The sequence below is a fragment of the Gobio gobio genome (genome assembly GCF_949357685.1).
Source record: "Gobio gobio genome assembly, chromosome: 8".
Taxonomy (NCBI): domain Eukaryota; kingdom Metazoa; phylum Chordata; class Actinopteri; order Cypriniformes; family Gobionidae; genus Gobio; species Gobio gobio.
Window position 1 is genome coordinate 47,196,774 of NC_137114.1, and position 27,720 is coordinate 47,224,493.

Sequence of the window (27,720 nt, forward strand, 5' to 3'; positions counted from 1 at the left end):
TGACGCTCTCGCCGGCGGCGGTGTGAACGCACAGTCAGATCTTCTCCTATTCCTGCTTTACAGGTAGAAATGAATGACATGCCTCTTGATATAAGAAGATTAAAATTAATGTTGAATTACTGGATTTCGGTAAAGGGACATTATGAAAATCATCCAATTAAAAAGGTATAAGAAAATTGTTGGGAATATGGGTCGGCCAAGTTGGGTAGTTTTGGATGGATTGCAGAAGAAGTAGCCATTTCATGTGGAATAATAAATATAGAATTGAGTCCTAAAGTAGTAGTGTCACCCATTTCCCCTAGGCTATTCCCTTTGCCATTGGTCGATTTTAATTTGCAAGAAATGATTAATGATGGAAGTCGAGTAATGGCAAAGGATGTAATGGTTAAGCAGTATATTGAGCAGAATTACAACTCAGAGATCAACATTTTTACTGATGGTTCCAAAGATCCTGAAACAGGTCGAGCTTCAGCAGCTGTATATGTCCCACATTTTCAAGTTAAAATGGGCAAAAGAGTATCAGACCAAGTAGGAGTATATTCAACAGAGATGGTAGCAATTCTATTAGCTATCAGGTGGATGGAGGATAATCGGCCAATGAATGTGGTGATATTTTCAGATTTTCTCTTCATTATCAAGCCTTATTAGTGGACGATCCTCAAGACAAGATATTTTATATGAAATTCTTTTAAGTATGTATAGAGTGAATAAGTTGGGAATTAAGATGTTTCCTGTGGGTTCCAGCACATGTGGGAGTGGATGGAAATGAAGAAGTTGATCATGTAGCAAAACAGGCTTTGAAATTTGCACATATAGAAATCAAGATACCACTAAGTAAAGACAAAGTTAAGGTTAAAATTAGAACAGAAATAAAAGGAAAGTGGCAAAAACTTTGGAATGAGGAGGGAAGAGGAAGACATCTTTTTCATATCCAAAATCAAGTAGGGGGTGAAAGAGCTAATTTTGGCAGTAGAAGAGAAGATATAGTTATTATCAGACTTCGAATTGGGCATACGGCTTTAAATTATTCTCTCTATATAATGAGTAAACATGAGTCTGGGAATTGTAGTTTATGTGGATCAGCAGAAACAGTAGAGCATGTATATTATATTTTAATGCTTATGAAAATGAACGAGTACTTCTGTTGGAAGAATTAAAAGAATTAGGGATAGGCAAACTTACACTTAAAACAATGCTGAATAATGGACTGAACCATCATAGAATATACAATGCATTAATGGATTTCTTAAGAAAGGTAGATTTGTTTAATAGGATTTAAAAGGTAATGCACCTTTTTTTCTATCTCACTTTTTCTCATTTACTGATTTAATTATTTAGTTCTTCCATATTCATCAATGGGCCACACTCCAGTCCAGTAGGTGGCGGGAATGCACCTATCGTTTGTTTGCCAACCGCCATAAAAAGCCAAAAGAAGAAGAAGAAGCGCCGAGTTCAGTTGAAGCTGAAAGCGACGCTGTTAACGATCGTGAATGAAGGACAAAAGTGGAAATTTTTCTCCGGATGCCTTATATTTCCAGTCTGCAGGTGAGAGATGTTTCTCAGATTAGAGAGTTTAACATTAATCAGCTCCAGAGTTTACATGTTTAAGGACCAATGTAATGAAATGCGTTGTGTGTCCTGGTTTATTATTAGAGTGTAATAATATGTCTGTTGACACCAATAAAATGTGCTTAATGTGCCACTTTACAGAAGATCTCAGACATCAGCATAATGAATGAGGGGAAAACAACTTTTGGAGACAAAGAGGCTTTTCAGCAGCTCAGTTAAACATGATGGTCCTGTTGTTTCTCTCAGACTTTGGACAAGAGTTGAACAAACCTTGTTTAAAATGCAAATAATATCTAACTTGTATCAAAATACTCCATATTCCATAGAAAACATATGTTCACTTCATTTAAATGCAATTAAAGGGTCATTCCATGTCAAATCAACCATTTTACCAATTGAAAAGAATTAAGAATAGAAGGATATCAAGATATTTTAAATACGTATCAACATTATTTGTTGTTCAGATATTCCTCTGTAAAAGACAAAAGTATCAGCTGTATGCTAAGTGACCCACGTTTGGTTCTTGACAACTGAAAATGAACAATTGATCAATTTGTTCATGAAACCACATTAAGATCTCCATATCTCTGGCATTTTACCATATGGGGCCTTTAAAATGAAGATACCAAAATAAATGCTTGATAAGAACCAGAATATTAAGATATCATTAATACTTCTTGAGTTACTGGTATGCAAGTTTGGGGCAAAAAACACAATAAGGGTTTTTTCCCATTTTTGAACAGTCACTAGCTGCGTTTCCATTACAGATTTGCGCAAAACTTGTGCAATATTTTCTAAAAGTCGACAAAAAAAATATTGCGAAATGACAGCGTTTCCATTAACTGATGTTATGCGACTAAAAAAATTGTTTTCCTCTCGTGATAAATCATTCCAAAAATTATGCTACGTATGTTGTTAGGTTTATGTATATCCCAGCCACCGCACGCCATTATTTTTAACGGTAAGAGACGTGCGTCTTATAGCACTGATGGCAAGGAAAGCACCTTATACTTGAGCAGCACATATGAGGTGTTAGATAAATTGTGGCATTTTATATTCTATTGTTTTTTTATGAGTTTCATAAAGAACTCGTCTTCTGTCCAAACACACCATCATCTGTAAAGAATGATCGACTTTTACACACGCCAGGTTATTGTGACGCATTGCCACATATAGAGACGAGCGAAAAGTTTGAGTTTGCATGGTGGTAACTCAACGTTTTTTTTACCACTTCGTTATTTTGGCTCGGAATTTCGTTTTTTGGAAATATAAACTGAATTTAGAAATGCTTTTGAAATGGAAAAACTTTGTGTTTAATAAACAAAATATATTTTTGAAATGAAGACAGCGTTTGGAGTGGAGTGCAAAATAATCTGTTCCCTGAGTCCACGGCCTTTGCTGTTATTGAGTGAACACAAATAAAAATACCGGTAGACAGTTTACTGTTTATAATTATGTCTTGCACTTATCTGTATGGCTAAAAATGACGGCGTATTTTAAGTTTCCGCTGGAATAGCCTAAGGAAAAAATTCATCAAAAGGCGACAATGACTTAGTCGGAAAGTTGGTTCAAGAAAACGTAGCCTATTTAGTTTCATATAGTTAGGCTATGTCTAAATATTATAATCTTTTAATTTCATATGTTGATTATGAAAAGTGAGCAGCATGAGTAAAGCACATAATCAGATTTATCCCAAAACTTATCTTTGATTTTTCCAGATCTGGTCCTGTGGGCGTCAGTATCTCACAGTGATCACAGTTCACACCTGCAGTGAAGCCCCTCCCACAACAATTCACCAATAAATACTGGGAATATTCACATCATCCTACAAGAGAAGGACAAACTCCAGGTGTAGCAGCTGAAATCTGTGTTACTGTTAAAGATGGAGTTTATTAAAGTGGAGATTGAAGACATGAGTTATCCAGAACCATCCAGAATAAAAGATGAAGATACTGAGGAACAAATAGGTTGGTGTCCATTCTTGATTCTTCATTATTGACTGCTTTAGTAGCTGTGAAATAATAATCAGTATATGTATATCAGTATATAAATGATAGAGAAATGATCATATTTTATCAGTTTTAATTGTAGTGAATGACAGAACTGACCTTTACACATTAAAGATACTTTAACACTTTACAATAAGGTCTCATTTGATAACATTAGTTAATGTATTAACTAACAATCAACAATACATTTGTTACAATATTTATTAATCTTTATTAATGATAGTTAATAAAAATCCAGCCGTTCATTGTTGGTTCACGTTACTTAACAAATGTTAACAAATACAACTTTTGTAATTGTTGAAATTAATAGGGCTGTAATCTCCCAGTCTATTAGTCGATACGTTCTGGCTCGACCAAAATTCTGATTGGTCGATTTTTTGCCGCGTTCATTTAATTTGTTTTGCCGCGTTCATTTCATCAGGTGGAAAGCACTAATTGCTAATGGGGGTGTTTTCAGAGCACCCCTGTTTCACAGGTAACGGTCTGTCTTCAGAACACCCCCCTTGTTTTCACTTATTTTGGATTAGCCCAACCCGCTGGAGAAGAGAGACAGATTGAAGTTGGCTACTTTGCAGTAGGGCTGCACGATTAATCGAAAAAAAATCACAATCTCGATTCAAACATAAATGTGATCTCATTTCTTAATGTTGGCGATTCACTTCCGTGTATTTCCCTCAGATCATGCTGCGTTCACGCGTTATTGGTCACACCAGAGCTTGTCACACTCACACAATAACAAAACACTAACCAATCAATCATAAATCTCCACTTCTCTCCTCTCCCTCATTGGCCACGTTCCGCTGTTACTGACGTGTAACAAGGTGGCAGACCTAAACGGAGTCAGATTTGTAGCGGTAAGAGAAATCACCTCAAACGGCACCACAAAGTACAGTACGATTTAGCCATGAGAGACAAGGGAGCCACACCACAAAATACCAGCCGCCAGACCACGCAAACTTCCATAACTCAGACGTTGTACGGAGCATCGCCATACCCCTCCTTCTTAAGATGGCGCCGCCGTGCTCGGTCGCCGTTCAGGTCGCTCCGCTAAGACTTTGCTTTTATTTATTATTCTACTCTCTTTTACTCTCTATTTTTTCCAACGGATCATCTGCTCTGATCTGTTACGACAGCAAAACACTTCTGGAAATTGGTTACCGCTACACTGACCTGTTTCAGGACACTTTCTCCAATCTTCCATCTGAGATTCGCCGGGACGCCGAGTTGAACAATGGCCACTCGAGTCGACGGCGAAGATTCAAAAAACACCGCGGGAAACGCGCTGGGATCCGCAACAGACTGAGAAAAAGAGCATTCAGTCCTCCTCTCCCGAGCATTTTGCTCGCAAATGTCCAATCCTTGGAGAATAAGATGGACGATCTTAGAGCCAGGATAAGTTTTCAACGGGACATGAGAGACTGCAACATCTATTGTCTGTCCGAAACATGGCTCACGCCAGCGGTCCCGGATACAGCCGTGACGCCGTCCGAGAACTTCTCTGTTTTTCGGATGGACAGAACAGCCGAGGCCGGGAAATCTAAAGGCGGTGGAGTGTGTTTCATGATAAACAAGAAATGGTGCGATCCTAGGAACATCTCCATTCTTTCGCGATCCTGCTCGCCTCACTTGGAACATTTATCTCTCATGTGCCGGCCTTTCTACCTGCCGAGGGAGTTTTCCTCGGTCATCGCCACTGCCGTTTATATTCCACCACAGGCAGACACGGGGCTGGCTTTATCTGCCCTCCATGATGTGACCAGCGGCTTCATAAACAAACACCCCGACGCTGCTTTCATCGTCGCGGGTGATTTTAACAAAGCTAACCTAAAGAAAGTATTGCCAAACTTTCACCAGCATGTCTCCTGTCCCACACGAGGAGCAAACACACTGGATCATTGCTACTCTCCGTTTAAGAACGCCTACAAAGCTCGTTCACAGCCAGCTTTTGGCAAATCGGACCATGCCGCCATTTTCCTCACACCGGAATATAAACAAAGGCTCGTTCAAGAGCCCCCGGTGAGGAGGGAAGTCAAACGCTGGTCATCCCATTCAGAGATCACGCTACAGGCAGCTCTTGATGACGTCGACTGGGACATGTTCCGCGCGAGTTCTGAAGACGTCAGCGAGTTCACAGAAGTGGCGCTCTGCTTTATCAACACACTGACAGAGCAAGCCACACAAACAATAACCATAACGTCCTTCCCTAATCAGAAACCGTGGGTGGACAGTTCAATCCGCACCGCAGTTAACACGCGCACTATCGCGTACAATGCCGGTCTCCAAACGGGGGATATGAGGGAGTACAAAGCTTCATGTTACGCCCTCCGGCGCGCCGTTAAAGCCGCAAAACTCCGCTATAAAGACCGAGTGGAATCTCATTTCCAACTCAACGACTCCCGGCGGATGTGGCAGGGACTGAGGTCCATCTGTGCTTTTGGAACTAAATCCTCTGCAGAGGCGAGAGCTGATCCGTTGCTGGTGAACGAGTTAAACTCTTTCTACGCTCGCTTTGATGGTAATCGCGGCAGCGCGACTCCGGCGAGTGACGCGTCAGAGAGAGTCCCTCAGAGCAGCAACGGTCACGTGATCTCTGTCTCGGAGGACGAGGTTCGGAGGGCACTCAAACGTGTGGATGTCAGGAAAGCTGCTGGGCCGGATGGTATTTCAGGTCGTGTTCTGCGGTCCTGTGCTGATCAGCTCGCAGGGCTCTTTACATCCATATTTAACGAGTCCCTTGCTACATCTGTTGTCCCCACCTCCTTCAAACGATCCTCCATCATCCCTGTACCTAAGATCAGTAAACCCTCTTGCCTAAATGACTATCGTCCAGTGGCTCTCACATCTTTAGTCATGAAGGTCTTTGAGAGACTCATTAAAAACAACATTTGCTCCTCCATTCCTGACACTTTGGACCCTCTTCAGTTTGCCTATCGTCCCAATAGATCGACTGAAGATGCCATCTCTCACGTCCTTCACTCCTGCCTCACTCACATCGACAGCAAAAGTGGGAACTATGTCAGGCTGCTATTTATTGACTATAGCTCAGCCTTTAACACCATAGTTCCCATTAAGCTAACACACAAACTCCTGGATCTAGGCCTGAATTCTTCTCTCTGCCTCTGGATTGAAGATTTCCTCACTGGCAGACCCCAGGCGGTGAGAGTAGGCCAGTTCACCTCCACCTCCATCACCCTGAGTGTTGGAGCTCCACAGGGCTGTGTGCTGAGTCCCCTGCTCTACTCTCTCTACACCCATGACTGTTTGTCCACACACAGCTCCACCTCTATCATCAAGTTTGCTGATGATACTGTTGTCCTGGGTCTCATCTCCAACAACAATGAGACGGCATACTTGGACGAAGTGGAGCAACTGACATCATGGTGCCAGAACAACTGTCTCTCTCTGAATGTTAAAAAGACCAAAGAACTGATTGTGGACTTCAGGAAGAGACAGCATCAGTCATACTCCCCTCTCATGATCAGCGGGACACCGGTAGAGAGAGTGAGCAGCTTCAAATACCTGGGTGTGAACATCTCCGAGGATCTGACCTGGACTACACACATCCAGACACAGGTGAAAAAAGCCAGGCAAAGACTGTACCACCTGCGCCAGCTGAGGAAATTCAGGGTTTCACCAGCCATCCTGAAAACTTTCTATCGAGGGGCGATAGAAAGTGTCCTGACTCAGTGCATCACAGCGTGGTACGGGAACAGCACCAGTCACGATTCCAAAGCCCTGCAAAGAGTGGTGCGCTTATCCGAGCGCATCTCAGGCTCAGCTCTCCCGCCTCTGCAGGACATCTACACCAAACGCTGCAGAGGTAGAGCTACTAAAATCATCAGAGACATTAATCACCCTGCAAACTCTCACTTCACCCTGCTGCCATCTGGTAAGCGCTTCCGTAGCCTGATGGCAAAGACTGAAAGACTCAGGAGGAGTTTCTTCCCCCAGGCCATCAGACTCCTGAACTCAGTCACGTGACTTCACTTCACCCCCGCACACACATAAACATCCAGTTTTAACATTAACATCCACATACTGCCATTGCACTGCACTTTACTTTCCTATTGTTACTGCGTAACAACCTGTAATAAACCTTGCACATTATACTTCTTTATATATACATATATATATATTTATGTTAACCACTTATTTCTAAGTCTACAGTTGCTCACTTATCATATCCACATATTTTTTTATATTTTTATATTTTAATTTTTATATTTTTATTTTTATCTTATTTCCTATTTTTATCTTTTACTTGATTTATTTATAATTCTACTTATGTTAATACTTTTTATTCTAATTTTATTCTATTTCTATTTTAATTTCTTGTAACTGTTATTTGCACTGTCCATGGAGCGGACCTGTTTACATTTCACTGCCAGTTGTATATTGTGTATATAACTGTGTATGTGACAAATAAAACTCTTGAATCTTGAATCTTGAATACCCTCCAAGTTCCCAGCGGCACAAAGATATAACAAAAGCCATTAGGGCTTTCACTTTTTATTCGATATTCGAATATGCATTCGAACATGACGTGAAATATCCGTAATCGAACTATAAATAAACTATCCGGTTTTTAAAGTGCAATGCAGAGCGGCTACCCGCGAATATTGCTGAAACGGGTGAAAAACATCCCAACTGTGTCGGGTGCGGGTCGGGTTGGACAAGAGAGAACACGGGTTTTAAACAGTCACGTGCAAACGAATATATATAAAAAATATTTGCATGTACAGTGCCGCCGCTCCCATTACGCGCATCGGGCACCAAGTGCTGAGGGGGGCACCACAAGAAAATGCTCTCCCACCTGTATTTCAAGATGATAAAATCATTTCAAAACCATATTAGTTTATTTGTGCACGCGCCCTCCTAGGAGAATCACAACTGCGCGCGCGATCTGCCTGCACTCGTCGAGATGGATCCTGAGTAGTTGAAGAAAAAGGTTGCTGCAAATGTGGAAGTTCATCGCTGAGGAAGCACGCAGATAACTGTGGTAACAAACCAAGCACACGCAGTTCTATCAAACAGTATTTTTGTTATGTTTCCTGAGTTTGGTCTCTTAATAACACTGTCTTAGTACATTAAGCAACGTTAAGCGTTTTCTTATAAAAAAAATTAAAACTATTTTATTTATAGTTTTCATTTTTTACAAAAACAAAGATAAACAACGAAATAAGACAACAAAAACCCTCTCTCCACAAGGCAAGATATTAAATAATCATAAAAATAGAAATAAACAGTAATAAGCATAGATTTACATCTAGTTTGTCTACATTTGTTGTTTCTACATTTTAATTTAATTGTAACTAATTACTTTTATTTAAAATTGATTCATTTTTTTGAAAGTATAAGAAAAAATTTGAATCGTGTAAGAGAATTGTGATCTCAATTCCCATGGAGAAAAATCGTGATTCACATTTTAGCAAGAACCGTGCAGCCCTACTTTGCAGTATAATATTTATGAGAGCGTTTTCCTAGTCAGTCCTCTTCTACCATGTCAACAAAGACATCGGCAGTGTGGCAGCATTTTAAAAAAATCGAAAATGGGGAAAGTTGAATGCAAAATTTTTCAAGCAACAGTTTACATATCACAGCTCGAAGACAAACATGTCATATCACCGAAAAACGGTAAGCTAACTTGTCTGCGTTAAGGTCCATTCACACTGGATGCGATTTTGACGTGCGAATAATTCGCACAATGGTTTTATTTTTTGATCAGCTGTTGGTGTAATGAGTGCTTCCACACTGAACGCGAATGTGCTGCGGCTAATTTTCCTTTTCAATGTTGAATTTATTTATTTATTTATTTTTTAACACTCGCAGCTACAGAAAAGGCTTAAACCAATCACATACAAGAAAACAAAGGTCACGAAATGTCCAGTTGATGTCATTAGCTATTCAATCAACATTAACCTTTGCCAGGTATCGCATTTCTCATGAAATTACAGCTGTACAGCTGCAGCTGTTTGCCCACTGTAGGCATATCATAACCTTTTGAGTTAAAACTCGTTGATTTTTTTCTAACCTAATTGTGTCCGCGACTATGGAAAGTGAATGTGTTTCCATCAAGTACGACTGTGGCACTTAAATTGTGGCTCAACTGGAATTCTGGAAACATAGCTGGAAACACAGCTGCTCCGGATCGATTGGTTCCTGAAGTGTGTGTTTGTCACACAAATTGTCCCACGGACATTTGAAGTAAGTGTGGAACCGGCCATGATAAATTTTAGCTTCTGTACAAGATTAGCATACTCCCCTTCAGACTCTGTTCTTTAAGACTGGGTGCACCCAAAACCCTCTTCTCTGTCTTTTAAATTAAATGAAAAGCTCATCTTCACTGGATCATGTAGTGTATGTGTTTCTTCAGCTGTCGCTGCGAATGTTTTGGAATGTTGGAACGTCTGAAACTTGCGTCGCAGCTGATGTGAATGGTTTTGACGCAAAGTATTCGTTTTTTTCCGCTTCGCTTTTTCGTTACGCATCCGGTGTGAAAGGGCCTTTAGTTTGCCCCGTCTGTTTTGAGTAGGCTATATCAGAATTGCCATATTTCAATGTTTTTTATTTGGAGCCTAATCCTCATGTGCCCACTGTTTGTATTAGTTTTGAGCCTGCTTTATTTTTTTTCTGATCTTGATCTGGCTTGTTTAATAAATATTCCTTTTTTATTAAAGTGGACTTGCCTTTTGTGTTTAAGAGTAAAAGCTTTAACTTCTTAACCCGCACCGGTTCGTTGGCGGGGAGGTTGATGGAAGTCTTTACTTTTATTTACTTTTGTTTTATACAAAATATTCAATCAACTATCACAAACTATGCATCATTTGAAAGCTAAAACACTCAAGATTCATGTTCTGAACTTGATTTTGCAATAAATACACCAGAGAAGAAAGGGTTAAATGCAATGCTAAAGGACCGGCCATGTAAACATTAGCATAATATTAGCGGTACTCATCTTTCATCTCCTGTCGTTCAGATCAGACGAATCCAATAAACACCCACATACATCTCTGTGTAAGGGTCCACTCTTCAAAATGCATCCAAGTTTTTAATCCAAAACAACGAAAAAATAGGGAAAAAACAAAAAATCCTCCGTTGTTTGCAAGGGAGTTTTGAGTTAGCGTAATCAATCATGTCCATTTTCAATGAAATATCGATTCTAATCCGTTTCTGGCAAACTCCCCCTGCTAGAATAGTCTCTTCCACGTGAAATGGATCATCCCTCGTCTCTCTCCTTCAATCAGATGCTGCGTCCCAATTCGCCTACTTAAACTACGTCTAAAAGTATGTACTCCTTTTTGTTTAAAAAAAGTACATACTTTTGAATGTGTAGCAGAAAAGTATGCAAGCTTTGGGACATACTACTTCGTCATCTTTAACGGACTCTGTTGCTTAGTTAAGTTACATGAGTCCCGTCACCGTTTAAACTGCCCTGTCAATCATCGTCACAGTTAAAATCCTCCACATTCAATTTAATATCCTACCGTATCGGAGAGAAATATAGTAGCACGTTGATCTGCCATTCGTGGGTCTTTAATGCAGAGACTCTCCTCATGTGTTTGCAAAGTTTTTGGCCAAACGTATCATTACAAAAGTTCACAATGCTGCTGCAGGTGAAATATAATGTGGCTAACATTGAATAAATATATTTTCGTCAGGTTAAATACTGATGATCGCTCACTCAAGTCCCTTTATCTAATCCTCTCTACTTAGCAGTCAGACTCGCGTAACTGTCATGTTTGTAGTTTTTCAACACTTTTTATCCGCGTTTGTTGTTCTCGCAATGGGTTGTGGGCAATATCAGCCGTTAGAGTGCGGATCGATCTGCACTTCGAATTCTGACCGGAAATAGTAGATCATCCGGGAATCTTTGGAATACTCTTTTCAACATACTACGATTTGGGACATACTAATTCTTTTTTCGAATACTATTTAGTACGGATAGTATGCGAATTGGGACGCAGCATTAGTCTCTCCTAGGATACATCATATAGAGGAAGCGCCTTACAGGCATGGAGAGCTGTCAATCATTGCGCCCATGGTTTTCGTTGGATAAAGGCACTCGGTGCCTAGCCAATGCCTTTCCAACAAAAGTTTGATTGATGGACTTAGTAACCAATCAAAAGGCATTATCTTGCGCAGTTTACGTAAGTAGGATTTGGTGAATACTGTTAGTGCTTACGCTTTCATAACACCGGCACGCGTTTCTCATGGCGCCTGCCAGTGTTTACGCAGAAACTGCAGTGGAGCGCGCAGACTCTGACTGACACTTCATATCAGATAAATGAGTTTTTTACACTTTGTAATCTCTGTAAATAGTTGCTTTAGTTTTTCCAGTAACTGTTTATCCATTATAATTAGCAGTTTATTGCAGATTTATTTGAATGAAAAACTACTCTTTACAATTGCAAATGTTCTGAAATAAATGGCCTTTTTGAAAGGACGCCTAGACTTTACTTGACATAAAAGCTTACAGAAGCTACATTCCTTAGAGAATCATCCTCATATTTGAATCATGACATGATTACACATTCAGTTTTATATTTAAGTTATTTTCAGGCTCTTAACATTAAATTCTCATATTTTTTTCCCCAAGTGAAAAAAAAAAAAAAACGTGAGTCACTTACATGTATATTTACTAGGGCTGGGCAATTTTATCGATTCTGCGATATAAATCGATATTTTTTCTCCCAAGAAAGTATCGATTTTTAAGCCGCGAGTATCGATACATACATAAGTCCCATTCAAATCCCCGTGTTTACCCCCATTTGCGTTGCAGGAAGAGCGATTTGGTCAGCCAGCCGCTAGTACCGCTGTAGAGCAAGTTACTCGTACTACTAACTTTACGTCGACGTCTACCTCTTCTTGTTTACGGAGTCAGAGCGAGGAGATTCAAATAAATGGCGGCGAATATAAATCCAGCGCCTTCATGCTTAAAAGCAGATGTGTGGGAGCACTTTGGGTTTAAAAAGAAGAAGGAAAGCGACGACTTAGACTCAGGGGTCAACAACATGAGGCGCCCGCAAGGACCACACGAGTTGCCCGCAGGTCTGTTCTAAAAATAGCTCACCATAGCAGCTGCGTTCAGTCGCTTCCGTGTTCATTTAAGCGCAGGGCTCCAGACTGAAGCCGAATATATACTAGTGTCTGTAAATAATAAACTGCAAAATACTATTTAAATATTACTCCTGCATGTTCTGCGTCTGTGTGGATTACGAGCACCGCGCGCGCACTCGCTCTTGTAGTCTCTGCCGACACGAACACAAACCTCACTTCATGAGAATTTACCGTTTCATTTGAGAAAACTGGCTGCGTCTCATTCTGCTCCTGGTTCAGAAGTCAGGGCACTGATCAGGACATGAGTCAATGGGCTGATCCCTGATCAGTGCCCTAACTGAACTAGGGAGCTGAATAAGACGCGCACCCACTGTCATATCATTATGAACACAGACCATAGACCGTAAAAAAATATGGACGACGCGACTTCATTGACTTCCGCTGACCAAAGTTGAAGCTTTCATAGGCCCGCTCACGGCGCTGACATCTTGAGACCGAGTCTGCGCAGTAGCGATCTCGGGACCGGAGTTGCGCAGTAGAGAACAGGAAGTAGAGGCGCGATTATCAAAAGCCCGCCCACACTCTCGCAGATGCAGAACAATTCATTATGTTGGTGTGAAATAAACTGTTGGGGTAACAGCTTAGGACCCAGGACCAGTAGTGAAAAATGAAGACCAGGAGTCAGGAGTCAGATTAATTAAAGAAAATTTTTACTGAAGAATAGTTTGCAGTTTCATCAGCAGAAGCCAGCTCAAGAGGAGTTCGTAGGCCGCACTCCCTCTAACAGTCTCCCCGCCTCCGTCTAACGTACATACAATTTTCTGAACAGTTATACGGTTTTCAAGGTCTAGACACGTCATTAATGCCATGTGGACTGATTCTGATTGGTTCTAACAACATGCAATGTAAGCAACTTTCCACACGTAGACAGATAGGAGCATATATCACTAAAAATGCGTAGACTCCGTGTCGCCCAGGCCCAGATTAATCCTCAATGACCTCGGAGGTCACAGAAAAGACGCCTCAAAGTCTGGAATCGTTTGCAGAAAGGACCATCTCCAATACTGGATCTGCACAGAATCATGAGACGCACACACAAAGTTTCCCAGAAAAACAGTTTCCATCAAGGTCGGGACATCTTAACTAACTATCAACAAAGCTGAATCTGCAAAACATGCTGATACTACATTTAGTACAGAAGTGACTTTATTCTATTCTATAAAGAAAGAAAAGTATATCAGAGAGGTACATTTCTGTTACATTTTGAGTCCCCAAAAGAGTCACATAGCTGTAACATAGATGACCCCGGGGGTCGCTTTAGGAAGACATACAGTTAACACATGCTGAGCTCTTCTCACTTCAAACACCAAGGACATTTTCCTGTCAGCACATCTTGACACAGACATCAGAGCTGGATTCAAAAGCACAGAGCAACTAAAACACTACAATATTCAAAATCACTCCTTGAATATAGAGAACTGATTTATCAAATGTAGGACACTGTTATAACTTGATTATCATTCATTCTTATTTTAATATTGAACATAAAATCATTCTTGAAGGATATGTGTCTGATGAAGAGACAAGTGATGTTTGGCTTGACCCTTGACCCTTCAAAACAGTTATGGAAATGTAGAAATTAAAGCTAAAGCTCCAATCTCCTCCCAAAAATCCAGAAAAAAGTCCGTTAGTGCCTCAGTGAAAACCTCACTCAGAGAAGCCGTCAATCTCAGCTGTCAATCATGACGTCACACCCCCCATTTTTATAGCATCAAATAACTCACTAAAACTAAACTTATTTAAAAAACGAACACTTGAAATGAAATTATTGTAATAAAAACTGACTAAAATGACAGAAACCATCTTTAGGAAACAATTATTTGAAGTGTAATTAAATTGTTTAGTGTGTCTCGCGCCCATTCAAATACATGGAGGGGTGGGGTTTAGGAGCTATACTGGGACCGGCCACCGGGGGGCGATCGAGGCGCGGAAGCTTCAATTTCTGACAGGAGTGCTGCAGGCTTGACACAGACACTGGTAATCACGGCAACCCGTCAAAATAAAAGTTCGGTTTAACGTGAAGAGATTGACTACAGATTGTAGCCTACAGTACATTTAGCTACGTCTCTATGTAATAATAATACGTCTCTACTAATAATAATAATTATGAAATAAATAATACTAATTATATAATTATTAATGGTTGCTTATTTTTCACTTGATCTTTCATTTATAAACAATGTTTACTTTTAAACAGCATACAGCCTTTACATGTTTATGTATTATTTACTTATGATTATCATCATATATAATAAAACATTTATTTAAAAAAAAATAGTGGTATTGTACCGACTACTGGAACTACTACTATACTCTTTCAGGTGTAAAACAGTTTGGATAGTTGTTAATATGAGAATTATGATGCATTATTTAAGAGTTTTAAGTATTATATAACATGAGTAGCTCTCTTTGACTTTCTTTTTTAAAAAGTAGCTCTCAAATGAAAAAAGGTTGGAGACCCTTGACTTAGACAAAGCATCGCTGTTGGTTTGCAAGCTGTGTGACACAAACGTGAAATACTCTGGAAATACCACCAAATGTCAGTGTCAAGCTAAAAAAGCTGTCAAAGAAACTGTTCAGAACAGGCCACTTGCTGCAATTTTTTAAAACTCCATTGTTAATTGCAATACTGCACTTTATTTACTTTTCAAAGGCTTGTAAGCTACAGTTTGCACTGTTTCAATAAATGGAACTAATTTTCTCAACACATCTTTGATTCATTTTGTCCAGCATTTGCAAGCTGTAGACTCTCTGTCCCGTCAGAGACATATATTGTGTAATTGATGATTTTAGTTTTCAGTTCAGTTAATTCAATCCAAGTAAATGAAACACTCACAAGATGTCACCAAAATCACTCTGTCCCCTTTAAATCTTTCAGAAAATGATGTAAGTGTATCGAATTATATCGTATCGAATCGTATTGTTGGCTGAATATCGTGATATATATCGTATCGTGAGCTGAATATCGAGTATCGTATCGTATCGTGAGATTAGTGTATCGCTACAGCCCTAATATTTACATACATGTATATTACTCTGTTCCCATATTACTTTGAGTTATTATGACTCTTGGGTAGCAACATTTCAAGTGTCTAGTTTAAAATAAGACCAGATTTATGAATATAGACCATAGGGTTTAAGAGCTGCAGACATTTTCAATTGGGTATATCGTCTTAAAAGAATTCTCAAAAATGGGGCGCAGGTTAAGAGGTTGAGTTAGTAGTCTATTCGTGTCTCAGCCGTGAAGCTGATCTGCGCTCCTGTTCAAGGTGCACAGAGTGGCTGAAATGAGTGTCTGTCAGTTATTATAATACATAAAAAAACAATTGTCTAAATTATGTTGCATATTCCTCAAAAGTTATTGTGATCATAGCACTAGTTGACAACATAGTTTTATATTTTCGGAAATCATAGGCTATGATATTGCGCAGGTGCACGTGATGCAACGCTGTCAGAGCCGACAGACTCGTGTGTCAGACTCATTTCAGTGAAAAATGTATCAGGTCAAAAACTATTTTATATACTGCAAATAGCCGAGGGCTGGGCGATATGGAGCAAAAATTATATCAAGATTCAAGAGTTTTATTTGTCACATACACAGTTATATACACAATATACAACTGGCAGTGAAATGTAAACAGGTCCGCTCCATGGACAGTGCAAATAACAGTTACAAGAACACAAGGGAAATTAAAATAGAAATAGAATAAAATTAGAATAAAAGTATTAACATAAGTAGAGTTATAAATAAATCAAGTAAGATAAAAATAGGAAATAAGATAAAAATAAAAAAATAAAATTAAAATATAAAATATAAAGTAAGTGGATATGATAAGTGAGATAAACTGTAGACTTAAAAATAAGTGGTTAACATAATATATATATATATATATATTTATATATAGAGAAGTATAATGTGCAAGCAATAGGTATAATTGCAAATCGGAGTATAATGTGCAAACAGGAGTATGATGTGCAAACAGGTTTATTACAGGTTGTTACACAGTAACAATAGGAACGTAAAGTGCAGTGCAATGGCAGTATGTGAATGTTAATGTATAAACTGGATGTTTATGCGTGTGCGGGGTGAAGTGAAGTCACGTGACTGAGTTCAGGAGTCTGATGGCCTGGGGGAAGAAACTCCTCCTGAGTCTTTCAGTCTTTGCCATCAGGCTACGGAAGCGCTTACCAGATGGCAGCAGGGTGAAGTGAGAGTTTGCAGGGTGATTTATGTCTCTGATGATTTTGGTAGCTCTACCTCTGCAGCGTTTGGTGTAGATGTCCTGCAGAGGCGGGAGAGCTGAGCCTGAGATGCGCTCGGATAAGCGCACCACTCTTTGCAGGGCTTTGCAATCGTGACTGGTGCTGTTCCCGTACCACGCTGTGATGCACTGAGTCAGGACACTTTCTATCGCCCCTCGATAGAAAGTTTTCAGGATGGCTGGTGAAACCCTGAATTTCCTCAGCTGGCGCAGGTGGTACAGTCTTTGCCTGGCTTTTTTCACCTGTGTCTGGATGTGTGTAGTCCAGGTCAGATCCTCGGAGATGTTCACACCCAGGTATTTGAAGCTGCTCACTCTCTCTACCGGTGTCCCGCTGATCATGAGAGGGGAGTATGACCGATGCTGTCTCTTCCTGAAGTCCACAATCAGTTCTTTGGTCTTGTTAACATTCAGAGAGAGACAGTTGTCCTGGCACCATGATGTCAGTTGCTCCACTTCGTCCAAGTATGCCGTCTCATTGTTGTTGGAGATGAGACCCAGGACAACAGTATCATCAGCAAACTTGATGATCGAGGTGGAGCTGTGTGGACAAACAGTCATGGGTGTAGAGAGAGTAGAGCAGGGGACTCAGCACACAGCCCTGTGGAGCTCCAACACTCAGGGTGATGGAGGTGGAGGTGAACTGGCCTGCTCTCATCGCCTGGGGTCTGCCAGTGAGGAAATCTTCAATCCAGAGGCAGAGAGAAGAATTCAGGCCTAGATCCAGGAGTTTGTGTGTTAGCTTAATGGGAACTATGGTGTTAAAGGCTGAGCTATAGTCAATAAATAGCAGCCTGACATAGTTCCCACTTTTGCTGTCGATGTGAGTGAGGCAGGAGTGAAGGACGTGAGAAATGGCATCTTCAGTCGATCTATTGGGACGATAGGCAAACTGAAGAGGGTCCAAAGTGTCAGGAATGGAGGAGCAAATGTTGTTTTTAATGAGTCTCTCAAAGACCTTCATGACTAAAGATGTGAGAGCCACTGGACGATAGTCATTTAGGCAAGAGGGTTTACTGATCTTAGGTACAGGGATGATGGAGGATCGTTTGAAGGAGGTGGGGACAACAGATGTAGCAAGGGACTCGTTAAATATGGATGTAAAGAGCCCTGCGAGCTGATCAGCACAGGACCGCAGAACACGACCTGAAATACCATCCGGCCCAGCAGCTTTCCTGACATCCACACGTTTGAGTGCCCTCCGAACCTCGTCCTCCGAGACAGAGATCACGTGACCGTTGCTGCTCTGAGGGACTCTCTCTGACGCGTCACTCGCCGGAGTCGCGCTGCCGCGATTACCATCAAAGCGAGCGTAGAAAGAGTTTAACTCGTTCACCAGCAACGGATCAGCTCTCACCTCTGCAGAGGATTTAGTTCCAAAAGCACAGATGGTCCTCAGTCCCTGCCACATCCGCCGGGAGTCGTTGAGTTGGAAATGAGATTCCACTCTGTCTTTATAGCGGAGTTTTGCGGCTTTAACGGCGCGCCGGAGGGCGTAACATGAAGCTTTGTACTCCCTCATATCCCCCGTTAGGAGACCGGCATTGTAAGCGGTAGTGCGCGAGTTTACTGCAGTGCGAATTGAACTGTCCACCCACGGTTTCTGATTAGGGAAGGACGTTATAGTTATTGTTTGTGTGGCTTGCTCTGTCAGTGTGTTAATAAAGCAGAGCGCCACTTCTGTGAACTCGCTGACGTCTTCAGAACTCGCGCGGAACATGTCCCAGTCGACGTCATCAAGAGCTGCCTGTAGCGTGATCTCTGAATGGGATGACCAGCGTTTGACTTCCCTCCTCACCGGGGGCTCTTGAACGAGCCTTTGTTTATATTCCGGTGTGAGGAAAATGGCGGCATGGTCCGATTTGCCAAAAGCTGGCTGTGACCGAGCTTTGTAGGCGTTCTTAAACGGAGAGTAGCAATGATCCAGTGTGTTTGCTCCTCGTGTGGGACAGGAGACATGCTGGTGAAAGTTTGGCAATACTTTCTTTAGGTTTGCTTTGTTAAAATCACCCGCGACGATGAAAGCAGCGTCTGGGTGTTTGTTTATGAAGCCGCTGGTCACATCATGGAGGGCAGATAAAGCCAGCCCCGTGTCTGCCTGTGGTGGAATATAAACGGCAGTAGCGATGACCGAGGAAAACTCCCTCGGCAGGTAGAAAGGCCGGCAAATGATAGTTAAATGTTCCAAGTGAGGCGAGCAGGATCGCGAAAGAATGGAGATGTTCCTAGGATCGCACCATTTCTTGTTTATCATGAAACACACTCCACCGCCTTTAGATTTCCCGGCCTCGGCTGTTCTGTCCATCCGAAAAACAGAGAAGTTCTCGGACGGCGTCACGGCTGTATCCGGGACCGCTGGCGTGAGCCATGTTTCGGACAGACAATAGATGTTGCAGTCTCTCATGTCCCGTTGAAAACTTATCCTGGCTCTAAGATCGTCCATCTTATTCTCCAAGGATTGGACATTTGCGAGCAAAATGCTCGGGAGAGGAGGACTGAATGCTCTTTTTCTCAGTCTGTTGCGGATCCCAGCGCGTTTCCCGCGGTGTTTTTTGAATCTTCGCCGTCGACTCGAGTGGCCATTGTTCAACTCGGCGTCCCGGCGAATCTCAGATGGAAGATTGGAGAAAGTGTCCTGAAACAGGTCAGTGTAGCGGTAACCAAATTCCAGAAGTGTTTTGCTGTCGTAACAGATCAAAGCAGATGATCCGTTGGAAAAAATAGAGAGTAAAAGAGAGTAGAATAATAAATAAAAGCAAAGTCTTAGCGGAGCGACCTGAACGGCGACCGAACACGGCGGCGCCATCTCAACAATCCCGATATATTCCCAATCCCAATCCCGATATATCTCGATATATTTTGCTATATCTCGATATACGATATATATCTTGATATCTTTACCGGAAAAATAACCCCCCAAAAACTACTGCAAAAACAAATATGCAAAGTGCAAAGAGGTAGGCAGTTCATGTAGGAACAAAGTAGGGATGCAACAATACAGTTAGTCCACAGTTCAATACATACCTCGTTTTTTTTACCACGGTTTTCGGTTCGGTTCGGTTCTGATGGCTAGTCGCAACAGATTTTTGCTATTCTATTCTTAGCCGAACAGCAAGAGCTTAAGGAGGAAAAAATACAATTTTTTTTATTGCAATACTCTTTCTTTATTTTACATAAAAGACTTGAAAAACCTTACTTAAACTTAAAACTTTACTTTTAAAAAACATTGTACACTTTCCTAGTGTACTGTATAATATAAAATAAATGTATATAAAGATTTACACTGGCAGCTCAGAGCTGTACAGCAGTATTTAAGTAAAAATTGAATGAATAAATGTAAAAATAAAACACTACATAGACTTCACTATAAAATATACATTGATTCTTAATAAAGCTACTGTTATTAGTTTTTCAGTCAAGAGCAGTGAGTGATTTTCTCTTTGTCTTTTGTTGTTGTATTAACATTAAAGGGATAGTTCACTCAAAAATGAAAATTCTATCATTGATTACTCGCGCTCAAGTTGTTTTAAACCTGAATAAAGTTCTTTCTTCTGTTGGACATATTTTTAAGAATATTGGAAACCAAACAGTTGCTGGTGACTGGTCCCCATTGTCGGAAATAATAATATGGATGAAAATCGCTACCATCAACTGTCTGGTATTCAACAGAAGAAATGAATACAGGTTTGGAGCACCATTAGAGTTAGTAAATAATTACATCATTTTAGAGTGAACTGTCCCTTTAAGGACAAGTGGCAGCGTGTTCACTATAGGCTGCCCTGCTGTCAATTTAAGACTTACACCCATCTAATAACTTATACAGACACACGCCGATTTTACTTTCACTTTAGACATAACCGACTGTGTTTATGTTAACCTTTTGTGTATTTGACATTATTAGCGCAGTAAGATTTAGTCCAGTAATCACTTTTGTTTGACAGGCTTATAGTGCGCGCGCATTACTTAAGCCGCTCTCTCTGTAGTGTACAGTCGCGGGAGTTCTTGTCTCGCAAAGTAATGCCAACTAGGTAAACTGTATTTTGGATCAAGTGTTTGAGAACCAACTGTCGGCATTCATGGCAGTAGACATCTGTCGGCTGTTCGTCCGACGCCTTAAAACCGAAGTATCGATATATCGATATATATATGTACTAGGGCTGGGTTTCGATTCAAATTTCAAGAATCGATTCCGATTCTCAAGATCTTGAATCGATTATCATTATTCGATTCGATCCGATCTGATCCGATCTTCGAGATTTAGATAAGTGTTTTTTAAGAAAGCATTTTTTTCCAGCTATTACCTGAATTACAGGACTGTAGTTATGCAACATATTGATACTATTATTATAGACATTCAACTGCAAATGAATGGAGTATTGATGGTTGCAAAGAACAATCCCCCTTCCAGAGTGTTGATACAACTGCTTTCACAAACTTGCACTGGTGTAGACGACAGAGGACGCAGAGGTAGGCAATATCAGCAGCAGTAGACCAATTATTTAGACGCGAACCTGATGTATTATTAAAAATGACATTAAGATCGCAAAGGTAAAGGAGGCGCTAAGCGTCACCGTAAAGTTTTGCGCGATAAGATCCAGGGAATCACCCAACCCGCCATCCGTCGTCTGGCTCGCCGTGGCGGTGTCAAGCGCATCTCCGGTCTGATCTACGAGGAGACCCGCGGAGTGTTGAAGGTGTTCCTGGAGAACGTGATCCGCGATGCCGTGACCTACACCGAGCACGCCAAGAGAAAGGCCGTCACCGCCATGGATGTTGTGTACGCGCTGAGGCGGCAGGGACGCACCCTGTACGGCTTCGGAGGATAAACGCCTGAAATCAAGAGAAACCACAATCTGCCAGATCGCAGCTTTTAGCGTTTCTGGAGTTTTCAAAGATGCCATGTTCGTTGTTTTAATGTCCTTCCACCTCGCGCGACTGCGTGAATTCAATGACGCGGCAAATTAAAATTCACGGGGAAAATGTAGGCCTATTATTAAATCGATCCTCTGAGTTACGGATCGATCTTTAGAAATTAATATGAAAATCGATTCAGAATTGGTGAATCGATTTTTTTCAAAACAGCCCTAGTCAGTACACTTGAAACAAGTCACGATATATACTAGTGTCTGTGAATATTAAACCCGCAAAAAGTTAAATAAATATGAATTCTGCATGTTTCTGTGTGAATGAATGGTGCTTCTGCAAAATAAAAATTTAGTTTAACAAAGTAATTGTGACGGGAATATATTAATGTTGTACAGTAGAATTTAGCTACGTCTCAATGTAATAATAATATATGTATTTAATTTATACAGGGAAGAATATGCAGTGTTATTTATTAGAGAGTGTCTGTGAATATTAAACCCGCAAAAAGTTAAATAAATATGAATTCTGCATGTTTCTGTGTGAATGAATGGTGCGTCTGCAAAATAAAAGTTTAGTTTAACAAAGTAATTGTGACGGAAATATATTAATGTTGTACAGTAGAATTTAGCTACGTCTCAATGTAATAATAAAATATGTATTTAATTTATACAGGGAAGAATATGCAGTGTTATTTATTAGAGGTCGACCGATAGTGGATTTTACCAATACCGATAATTAGGTTGGACCGCACTTGCCGATAACCGATTAAACAACCGTGTCATTTTTAAAATGAATACTGGATAAAAAAGTAAAATAAATATATACATAAAACCATAACACTCTGCAACATGAAATCATGACTTTGCGTAAACATACACGCCACTTTCTTAAGCCAAATGGCGTGTTATCTGTACGCATTTTGAGCTGTCCGCGTGTATGTGTACGCCGTGTGATTCCGCGTGAATGTGTACGCCGTGTGATTCCGCGTGAATGTAAATGGATTTATAAACATACTAAATGATGCTTTTTTGAAAATGTAAAAATGCTGAATGTTTCTTGTGATGGGTAGGTTTAGGGGCTGGGGCAGTGTGTGTGTGTATGTGTGTGATGGGTAGGTTTAGGGGTAGGAGCAGTGTAGGGGGATAGAATGAAACAGCGTTGATAAACACGCTAAAAAGCGATTATGCATCTTGATAGCACGCCAAAATGGCATAGCGAATTGGCGTGTCATACATACGCTATTTCATGAGATCAGTCTGTACTCTAAGTAAAACAGTGCTGAAACCATGAACATATGCTAAATGAAATGCATATGTAAATATGAATATATTAAAATGAGAAGTTCTAACAAATTCTAAAGTAAATATTTTAAACATTAAAATAATATTTAAAAAAATGTTTTAGCTATAACCTAGAAACATGTAAATTTGATAGGTAACACTTTGCATTTGTTAACCATTTGTCCCATTTGTTAACATGGATGTATCAGCTTACATGAACAATATGCAATATACATTTTACAGCATGTATTAATATTTGAGCAATACAATTATACCTAGATAAGTCATGTTAGTTCATAGTGCATTAACTAAATTTAACAGATCAAATAAAAATAAAAACGTCTCGGTTACGTATGGTAACCCTCGTTCCCTGACGAATTTGGATCACTTCAGAGAGCCCCTATCAGCTTCAAGATTTAGAGAACGGGCCAATGGGCCATTGGCATGCGAGATTTGCATCTCGCGTTCCGCCCCGCGCCGTGGGTATAAACAGGAAGCGAGACCAACGAGTCCTTCAGATCCTGTGAAGGGAGCGGTTCAAGTATCGCAAATCCAAGATCGGTCGTAACCCGCCGCCTTTCTTGGGTACAATGAAGTATGGGCTGTAGAATCCGGACTTCCTATCGGCTGGAGGGACCGGCTCTATCGCGTCCTTCGCCAGTAGGACAGCGATCTCTGCCTGAAACTGATTGTTCCACCGATCAGCTATCGGTGCCGATTAATTTATTTAATGTGTATCTTTGTTCTGTTGTATTTATGTTGGCCTGCTGAATGTTAAATGATTCCAGTCTATGTTCATTATTAGTTCATGTTAACTAATGAAACCTTATTGTAAAGTGTTACCGATACTTAATGCTCACACAGACTGTCTTTTGTTTTCTGCCAAGTGTTTTTAATTTTCATATTTAACCTCATTGAACTGATTCTGACTACTTTATATGTTTATTTTAGACCAGATGGAAGTGAAGGAGCAACAACACAAACTAAATGATGTAAAGAAACTCTGTGACTTCAAAACTCAAGAAACAAAAGCCAAAAAGCTGCACACCTGCTCTCAGTGTGGAAAGAGTTTTTCGAAATCATCAAATCTCAGTGTTCATCTGCGCATTCACTCTGGAGAAAAACCATTTAACTGTGATCGGTGTGGTAAAGATTTTATTTCATTATCAAATCTAAAAGACCACCTGATAGTTCATTCAGATGAGAAGCCTCATGTGTGTTCACTCTGTGGAAAGAGTTTTTCACGACTGATCAGTTTTAAACTGCACCAGAAAACACATGATGAAGTGAGAGATCATGTGTGTTTTGACTGTGGGAAGAGCTTTACTAGAGCTGCCCATCTGAAACAGCACCAAAGAATTCACACTGGAGAGAAACCGTATACATGCACTCAGTGTGGAAAGAGTTTTTCTGATGCATCAAGTCTCAGAAATCATCTGCTCCGTCACTCTGGGAAAAAAACATTTAACTGTGATAAGTGTGGTAAAGATTTTTTTTTGTCATCAGATCTAAAATCACACCTGAAAGTTCATTCAGATGAGAAGCCTCATGTGTGTTCTCTCTGTGGAAAGAGTTTTTCACGACTGAATAATTTTAAACAACACCAGAAAACACATGATGAAGTGAGAGATCATGTGTGTTGTGACTGTGGGAAGAGCTTTACTTTATCTAGTCATCTGAAATACCACCAAAGAACTCATACTGGAGAAAAACCTTACAAGTGCTCATTATGTGACAAGAGTTTCACTCATTCTGGATCCCTGAAATCACATGAGCGACTTCATACTGGAGAGAAGCCGTAATACTGCACTCAGTGTGAGAAGAGTTTCAGACATTTATCAAACCTTCACGCTCATATGAGAAAATGTTGCAAGTAAGCAGCATGTGTTTCATGTCAAATACTGAGAGTTCCCCTTCGAGGGAATTCGAACTGCGTCATTGTGACGACACTTTGTAAAGTGTCTGAAGAATGAATGGAATCAGCCCAATCCTGATTGGTGTTGCGTCATGATGTAGTATGGCAGGGTACCCGCGGGATCTTAAAAAGTCTTAAATGTCTTTAAATTCAAAATCAAAATTTTAAGGCCTTAAAAAGTCTTAAATTCGCTGAAGTATTGAGTTCTAGGTCTTAAATCATTTTAAACGGGTCTTAATTTTCCTACGTCCATGTAACGCTACCTCTTGCTCATTGAATTGTTGTTAGTTCGTTTTTTCGCTAGTGAGAGACCAACATGCATCTTATATTGCAGCCAATCAGCTTTCGTGTTATTGTCGCGGGTCTCTTTCGGATTGTACCACAGACACATCAAACGGATTTTATTCTTCAGCTTCAGTTCTTCCAGTTCCGCAATCGTGAAAGCAAAGGCGAATCTTTCTTGCCTGCCATCTCGCATAATGACCAAATAAAAGTATGACATGCCCGATAGCACTAAAAAAACAGTTCAAAGTTCCCATGGCATGACATTTTTCTATTATTTTATAATGTGTCCTGAGGTGTACTTTTATTGTTAGTATCATTTTTACATCATAAAATGTCATAATTTAGAAATAAAAGGCATTTTTTCTATACTGATGTTTGCCCTCTGGCTGAATGCCCTGTTTCAAGGGGCGTGTCTGCTGTGAGACTTCAGTAAAAACGCCCACTGTTGTGATTGGCTGACATCTTTGCATTTGAATGAGTATCAGATCTTGTAGCGGAGGGGGCGTGGTTTAACCAGGTCTATGAGGCACGAGCCTGCAAGAGAGACGGATGGACCGGAGTTCACTTCTCATCAGTTCATCGTCTCAGTTCAGTGAACTGTTGTAGTTACAACATACACTTCAGGTTATTTGTTTATTTCTAGTCGGAGGGGCTGTCACTCATGTCAGAAAGTTAGTAACTCTAGTAAATTATGGATCAGCGCTGACTGGAGACGCGAACCGTTTAGAACGATTCAGTCCGATTTGGTGAACTGATTCGGTTCACTAAAAAGAACCGGTTTAAAAGAAAGATTTGTTCGCGAACCGGACATCACTAATGTACCAGAGACGAAGCGATTGCTAATAAAGTTATTTATAGTAATTACTGAGTTGTGAGAGCGCTGTCAGCGCAAGTTTATTTTCTTTGCATCTCAGAGTTCTGAATAAACACAAGTCCCAGTCACACCGAGTCCGTCTTCATCATTATTCTACCAACTTTGTTACACACACAATGTACCATTACAGCTGTCGATATGAACGAGTAAGTGTTGATTATAGCATTATTTTTAGATATGTTCCTATCATATGAAAAGCGTCAGTGACGCGCATTGAGTACACAGCGCAAACAAAGACACAACAGCAGTAATCGAATGTAATCCAGTTTATTGTGGGGATAGGCTGGCTAGTCCGGATACGCTCACGCTTACCCCCCTTCTGCTTAATCTCGCGCCGCGTTTGGTGCCTCCGCTGTGGGCCAGATGCAGTACTGGTGGTCGGTGATGTTGAAGGCCGACCGGCCAGTACAGCCAGACCTTCGGCGTGTGTGAGGTTTATCTCTAAAGATGTTACTCTGCTGATGTTGAGCGGAAACACACTACTATATGCATATTGTAGAACAGATAGACGCGACGAGGACGTAAAAAAACACTGACTCACAAGATAGAAAACACGAAAACACCGTTCTGTCGGGAGAGAGAGAAGCCGCAGCGTGTGCACGAATAATAAATAATTAGCTACACATCAGAAATCACTGATCACAGATCAGAAGGAACTGAAAAAAGTCTTCTGTTTTCATTTATACATCCAAACACTGAGAAACTGCCAGCGCTCACTCGTTCACAAGCAATGATCTCTCAAGGACAAACAAATATGGCGCTCGCATGGGCGTGTTAAATTCTCTGGGCGGAGGAAAGGGAGGTAACCGTTCCTGTTTTGACTTCATAACAGGAGACTTCAGGATTGGCTAGTCTGGCCTGTCATTTTCTTAAAGGCAGAGAAAGACACCCAGAACTCGGTTTTACACTGATCAGAATTTCTAGCCACTTGGGGACAATATTCAGGCTAGGGGAACTCATATTAATGTTGAAAAACCTCATAAAATTAAAATTTCATGCCATGGGACCTTTAAAAAGCGATGTAAAACCCGAATTCATTCGCTACTGACACAGGGACTGATGTCTGACTGGCCGCGGATTCTGTGCACGCATTTGCTGCCTGTCAGCGCTCGCGCGAGTGTACCGAATCTAGGCACATTACTGTAGGTTTTAAAGTGAAAGCAACTCAGTATAGCCTAGTTAACCTAGGCCTAGCCTATACCCGCTCCTGCCTGTGTCGTTATTAATCAAACAACAACAACGGGGAAAAACAAACAGTAGCTTACCTAAACTTAAAGCACTGTTTGTATCTGTATATTTAAGTTGTATTTATTTGTCCTATTGTCAAACAACATTCATGCATTTTGTTATTTTTATTGCCATGTGTGACCAGGGCCGGCTCTAGCTCTTTGGTTGCCCTAGCTTTTAAATAAAGTGTGAGTGAGCCGAACGAAAGTCACGACACAGACACAGCAGTGTCAGATTTCATTCCTCAAAAATTCACATGGGTTCCAGCACATGTCAAAGGAAATGAAATGGTAGATGGTTTGGCAAAGCAAGCCAG

General features: G+C 40.6%; 1 long non-coding RNA gene across 1 annotated transcript; it reads left to right on the forward strand.

Moving 5' to 3' along the window:
- Positions 1–1,414: 1,414 nt before the first annotated feature.
- On the forward strand, positions 1,415–27,625 carry LOC307129917. The gene is made up of 3 exons (XR_013816960.1): positions 1,415–1,545; positions 3,288–3,536; positions 24,055–27,625. It is a non-coding gene; the product is annotated as an uncharacterized lncRNA (long non-coding RNA).
- The last annotated feature ends 95 nt before the right edge of the window (positions 27,626–27,720 follow it).